General features: G+C 38.8%; 1 long non-coding RNA gene across 3 annotated transcripts; it reads right to left on the bottom strand.

The window, feature by feature from the left end:
- Positions 1-237: 237 nt before the first annotated feature.
- Positions 238-3569, bottom strand: LOC311114362. 3 transcript variants are annotated; one of them, XR_014611095.1, is made up of 3 exons: positions 3550-3569; positions 2003-2098; positions 238-1086 (listed from the first exon to the last, which is right to left on the bottom strand). It is a non-coding gene; the product is annotated as an uncharacterized lncRNA (long non-coding RNA). The 3 variants fall into 3 exon arrangements; XR_014611096.1 differs by lacking the exon at positions 3550-3569 and adding an exon at positions 2854-2911; XR_014611097.1 differs by lacking the exon at positions 3550-3569 and adding an exon at positions 2443-2469.
- Positions 3570-7241: the final 3672 nt, after the last annotated feature.

Below are 7241 nucleotides of genomic sequence, written 5' to 3'. Positions count from 1 at the left end.
AATGTTAGAAAACATGAAAGTGACACCACAGTGACAATTTAACTTTTTTTTTATTCAACACAATGTGCTTTTAAAAAGGCACGAATCAAAAGGAGCTCAGTCAAAACAAAGTGCTTGTCATAAATTAAAACAAAAAAGGAAAAGGATATGACTCCATAAAAACAAAATGTGTTTTAAAGTACATTAAGTGTTAATAGTTCCACATTCTGATAGTGTTCATTGCTACAGAGGGTAGATTCAGTTTTTTGGGTCTCCATATCACATTATTCAGTAAACATTATGATAAAAACTCACAAAGGCTTCATGATAAAATTCAATAAGATTCTAATTATAATCCATCCTCAACAGCAATGACAACTATTAGAATGTGGAGCCATTTAAAACGTTTTGGCACTTACTGTACCTTGAAGGCTGCAACTCACTTTTTAAAAATAAAACATTCAAATAAAAGTACTGGTTTCTACTGTGCCGTACTTCAACTGGCAACATCAAGGTAAGCATTAGGTCACACAACATTAAACATGTATAGTGCATGAATTCAACAGTCGTTTCCCACAAGTACAGTACAAAAACTTGGGCTTGGCAATACGTCAATGTTGTGATATTTATCTATTAACAATCCATGTATTAAATCTGAGGTAGAAGAGGCAAACAGTGTAACATATTAAACATGAGGTAGAAGAGGCAAATTATTACATTTGTAAAGAGGGGAAAAAAACAAAAAACATCCTCAATACTCAGCTCAACAAATAGTCCATTCTGAGTGATTCACTCATTGAACAAATCATTCTTCAGTGTCAGTAGACGCCCTTTCAGTGGTTTGTTGTCCTCAAGACACATCACAACTTTTTGGATAAATGTGAATGTAAGCTCGAGATTCTATGGGTACTGTAGGTCTAGTGCATAGACATTCCCAAAGAGCAGGAGAAATGAGTCAGCCAGGTTTGTGGGACCACTCACAAGTATTTCATCTTCCACGACAATACAGATGCTCTCAGGGCTGAAGAGGGCCGCATCAGTAGTATCATCAGTGACAACTGTCAGGAGAGCCACCGGAGTGTCAGTGAGGTCTGGACCATCTGCTGACTATAAAACACAAATAATACAAAAATGAGTTCAGCCCCTCAAGGATACAAATCATGCTAATGATGTCTAGACATTACGGTCACTTTGCACTTAGACTGCAACTAAGCTACATGTTTAAACTATTTTCTTTACACATGCTTATTATTTTATGTTAGTTTCACACCTACCTGTAAGCATACTTTTTGTTTAGTGGAATTCTTTATACTTACCTTTTCATTTATGTAATTTCTACATGTCAGTTTGCAGAATAACAACTCAAGGAAACTTCATAAACAGGTCCTGGGGGCTATTCCAGAAAGGAGGTTCAACAAACTGAGCCTAACCCTGAACTCAGAGTTAACTTACCCTGTGAAGTGAAACTGAGTTTTCAGTTACAGAACAGCTGATCTGAGTTAGGTAAGTTGACTCAGAGTACGTTAACTCGGAGTTGAGCTTGTGCCTGACGACTAGTAAAAAGCCATCATCAATGGAGCTCCGATACGGTTATTCACCATGGCAACGGGAGAAAACAGGAAGCAGACATTTTCTGGCTGCGGCTGTTACATAAATCACTGACAGAGTTTCAGATGCAGTCGTCTTTTCATTTTGAATTTAACATCACTTTATTTTATATTAGCCTTTAAGGAAGTGGTTGAATGTTGTTCAATGTTTTATTTTAGGCTATTTTGTTTTATTTAAATCGGCTGAAAATGAAATATAAAAACACTTTATCTCATACTCAATGCGGCGACAAACTAGAAACACGGACTTTGAAATTACGTTGTTGGAAAAAATACAATTGGCTATACTGATGGTTTTCACATAACCTGCTTTCTGGAATGCCCCTCTGGTTCTCCTAGAGTTCTTTGAGTGATGTCATGTTTAAGCTGACTGAATAGCTAAGCAAAGGGATTGATAGTGAGGCCAGTACACTTACATTACAGGTCCTGAAAAACTTGGAGGCATCTTCACGCAGGTACACAGGAAGTGCACGAAGGACGAGGGCCCGTCTCATATTTACATCACGTTGTTCCTACATGGACAAAAAATATCCATTACAATAATAATTACACAAATATCAAAAACATTCATGGTACACTAATTATAGTAAAAATGAAAATGTTAAAAGATAAGCAAGTTAGTTATTAACAAGCAAAGCATCAAAGTTGTGTGCTTATAGATCTGCTATTTCTGTTGTTGTTCTTTGTATTTAACAAAGTATTAATAAAGGGTTCAAGTGATCAACTGTTGACCCCACAGTTGAGATAAAAAACATTTAGAGAAATAGCAAAAGAATGACTGTGGAAACACATAAAATAAAACCAATTATTAGTGTAACCCTCTCACCAGGCTCGAATTTGACTCTCACGATATTACCTTATTTAGAATATCTGAACAGCATGGAATATTAGGTGAGAAGGACATCTCCAATAAGAATCCCTATTGTAAACTTGCTAGGGTGAACGACAAATAGGGTATTAACTTCAGATAGAATGATTATAGACTTGGTTATTGTTATAAGGATATGCTTTCCCATGCATTAAATGAAACTGAAACAGTAAATGACTCCACCAATACAACAGACATAAGGTTCAAAATCTATATTAATCAAATGTTCAATGTATCACATCAAAAGAAATAAAAATTATAAACCCCAATGATTTTTCCACAACCCATGTCCAAATTATTTGCAAGCTTGCTTAAACCCTGGGCGCGCGTTGGAGCTCATAAAAAAAATGACGACATACATAAAGTCCCGAAGTCCACCCCACATTTGTAGTTACTCACTACTTGTAGATAATGCCTCAGCAAAATATAGTAGTTCCGTGCAGGTGAACTCACAAGATCCACAGCGAACACAGCTATCAATGCAGCCAGTACTCGGTAGCAGCAACAGACATCCGTTGGAAACCCGAACTGATCGTCACAAGCAATTCTCTCCAAGTCTTGCACGATGCTAGGCTAACCTCTAGGATGTTGAATGTCTCCACAATGCGACGGCAGCTTCAGTCTCCACTTGGTCTTTCTTAACTAAATAATAAACACTCTCTTATAGAAATAAAATCAGGATTTCCCTTAAAAAAACTCTGTAGGTATGGTTTTGTTCTCTCTTTATCGTTTCCTTTGGTTGTTTTTCCTTCACCAACCCCACTAACGTCTCTCCTCTCCCTTCTTTCAACTTTTCCCTCTCTTTTCTTTCCCAGCAACCAGTCCACTCTCCCATTGGCCACAACTTAACAAGTTAGCTCATTGGTCAAAACTTTAACGAGATACGTGGGAAATTTAAACTTAAAAGTAAACCAACCTATTCACTTGTAAAAAAAAATTAAACATTGCTTCAAAAGAAATGCATTAATGACATTACAAATCAGGAGCTATTCGATCACCTTTTAAATCTAATACCAATGAATTATAACAAATAAACTCTATACTTGGTTTTAGCAATGTATTACATTAGTAACACTATTTCATAATACATCCTACCTGAACTGTTAAAAGGATTTTGAGATGATCTCACAACCACACACTTGAGTCTAGGAAGAAATACAAACACAGGCCTGGTTAGCATCATGATAACACACTCACATTATGTTGTTTAGCATTGTTCAATTCACGCTAGCACACACGTACACACAGCTCGATAACATAAAATATTTACTGTGTAAGGCAGACACTTATTGAAATAAGTATACTCACAGTACGCACTTGCATTACCGGCGAACAGCGAAAACTCATGGACCTTCCTCCACCGTCAATGTCCCGGGCAAACATGCATTATGGGAAATGTAGTTCATCCAGGAAACCCGCTGATAACGTTACACCGTTGTGTAGTAACGTATTTGTCACATATTTAACAACTTCTAAAGTTACAATTACTTGGATTTTTAAACTATTTACAACAAATATTCACTGTGCACATTGTACAAATGTATTCCCAGTTCCACATTTAAGACTATCGAAATTCAATTTTAAAAAAAACAACAAAAACAACATTAGAGTTACTTACCAAATCAGAGGTGATGATAAGATGGCGCTTAAGAAAACGAGGGCAATAAGACTAATGATAAAAACGGAGGTGGTGGTGGTTTCAAGCGGGCAGCATAAAAGTGCGCATTGCAAACAAATTAAAACAAATTAAACTGTGTTCCACATCCACACGGGCGGCCCAAACATCCCCGCATCAAGGCAAATTCAAGATGGCTGACTCAGCTTTCCTGAGGGAGAGATGACCCACCCACCAGAACGTCATGACGTCGATAACGTCATGACACTACCTAAACTTTTTGAGCGTTCCACACAAATTACCTATAAAATATTGAGCCCTCTTCAATTAAAGTGGCATAAATCTCAACAGAGCTCAACACTTTATAGTTTGGTCAACTGCATAACAACATTTGACTGTTATGACCTTATTACTTATGAGCTAGTACAACTGTTTGGGATTACAGTGTACTTACCCTCAGTCTACACCCTCAAGATGGATGCCAACTAGTTATCATAAATTGGTTTCTTCCTTTTCCTTTTCTTTGTTTAGTTGAATAGACACTCCCCATTATTTACATACAGTAAGCGTGCTCCACAGAGCTCCCAGTAGGACTAGAACTGAGGATCTTCAAAGTGATTTACAATGCAGCATTGAACATTCATGATATCCTGGGCTGGATGATGACGATGGTGCTAATAAATCCTCTGTTGGTATGTCAGCCTTCTTACCCTGAGCCAACGCTTCATCAAGCCCACCACATATTTATATGGTGCGTTAAAGAACCCAATTGGTGCACAGATTATTTAGAACAGCTCCTATGCTTGGGAAGAGATTAATTTAAAGATTGATTATATGACTTACATAAGACCATCTTGACACTTTGGGTGGGAATTTGGAGACTGAACTAGTCAATAGGGATGGAGTTGTCAATTAAAGTTTGATCAATTATTGAAAACAATATGTTTCTGGACCTCATTGTGCATGGCTTCATGATAGAGCATAACAGAGCACCCACATTTTGTTCCGACTGTGTTCTCGCAGATTCAGCACAACCCCCTCAGATCATAACCTCTCTGGAGAAACTGAAGAAATGTGGAGATGATCCCCAGGGAGTGGAGCCGCTGTATAACTGGTATACTGTAGTGTCTATTAGAAAGGCCACACAGTACGTGTGGTAATAGACAGTTAGCAAGATGACACTTTGACACAGTGTGTCGTTAATACCAGAGAGGTCGGTAAAACACAGTAAAATACCTCCCACACATTAAAGAATACATAAACAAGGACAATCATCAACAATATTTCACATTCATTCGTCTGACATATTAAAAATGACGACGAGAAAACAAAAGGTTGCCAATTAGTAACACATTGTTGCCCCAGTGACTGCATATATTATCATTTTGGGTTATAAATGTAATTAAATGTAGCTGACATTTTCCCATACATCATTTGTGTTCTATGTTGTTGGACATACTGTTCCAACCTGCATAAAGGCCTCCCCTTTAATGTGTCCATGTCTCCCTAACTACATACTGTACACAACCTATTAAACCCCACAGAGAGAGAGAGAGAGAGAGTTGCCCCTCTCCACTAAATCCTCTAGGTGGTTAATAACGGCAGCCCTTAAGAGACATGCTTTATATTGTAACATACCACTACATATGGGCCAACATACGACCACTATACGGGTGGGTCGGTGTGAGTATGACTGTATCTGTCTTTGCATACTGGGTGTTGGCCGTTCAGGGAATCTCCCAGAGATAATGTTTGGTTAATCAAGATTAAACCTGGATTATTACTTATTTACTTAATCTGTTAATGACTGAAATGTAACAAGCAGTTTGTGGATTGAAGGGATTAGGATGTTTAATTTGGTCAAGCCACTTGTACTATGTGCCAGATCTGTGCTAGGGCAAAAGGTGAATATCAATATGTTCGACTGCAAAGCCGTATCCTTACCCACACAGGGAATCAAATGAGGTGACATTTTGGTGGCATTACGTTTTAATTATTTATCCTGTTCACTTAGGCTCTACACTCCCGTCTACCTCTCTTATTTATCCCAGCTAGTCTAATGTCTTCATTCTATTTGCATCCTCTATTATGCAAATACGTTTTATTTTTCCACCCCAGCGTCTAATTCCTGATGAAATTAATCAACGCATTTACAGCGCAGTTAAAACGAGCCGACGCAGAATTATGACACACCGCAGAGCCAACGAACCTTTCATTTAAACACAGGGAAAACACAGCCAGTCGGGCTAATTAGCCACCTGCTAATACACACACACACAAACACACCCACACGAACACACACACAAACACCACACAAACACGAACACACACACACATACACACACAAATGCACACACACATGCACACACGCACATACACATACACACACAAACACACACACACACAGATCATCCTTCCATCAGCTACAATGCTAGGACTTGTTGTTCCATTAAGGCGTTCATTGCTCCAGCGTCATGGCCCGTTCAAATGCTTAATGCTTCATAAACAGAATGACACACGTATTGACTGAAAGGACAGGAAAAGAGCACTGGTGGTGTAGCAGGGAATACAAAATACTGTATCAGAGAGGGGAAGAGAGACAGAGAGCATATCAAATATTGATGGTTTTTATGGTAGCATCTGCTATATAGTGTTGTGGCTGGGGGAAATGCAGGGACCATAGATGGGTTCTTGTGCTTTAGATGTTCCAGTCTATACTTTACAGTACAAGCATGTGAGAGAGAGAGAGAGAGAGAGAGAGAGAGAGAGAGAGAGAGAGAGAGAGAGAGAGAGAGAGAGAGAGAGAGAGAGAGAGAGAGAGAGAGAGAGAGAGAGGGGGGGGGGGGTAAGGGAATGGAGATGTTAGTAGGGGGTGGTGAGGGGATGTGCACAACATATATTCTGTGGTATCTATAACAAATCTGATGTTAATATGAAGGGGGTGGTGACGGACTTACATGTAGACAGGAACATAAGGTTCAACAGGAGAGGTGTTCTGGTAGATTCATATGTATGCAGTGTGTGTCATGTTATCCAGGTCTTATGGAGGAATCAACAACATACAAAACCTGACACATTTGACACAAACACACACACACACACACACACACACACACACACACACACACACACACACACACACACACACACACACACACACACACACACACAC

The sequence above is a fragment of the Coregonus lavaretus genome (assembly GCF_964263955.1).
Source record: "Coregonus lavaretus genome assembly, contig: HAP1_SCAFFOLD_5548, whole genome shotgun sequence".
Classification (NCBI taxonomy): domain Eukaryota; kingdom Metazoa; phylum Chordata; class Actinopteri; order Salmoniformes; family Salmonidae; genus Coregonus; species Coregonus lavaretus.
Note: the sequence above shows the minus strand (reverse complement) of the source record. Positions and strands in the feature narration are given on the sequence as shown.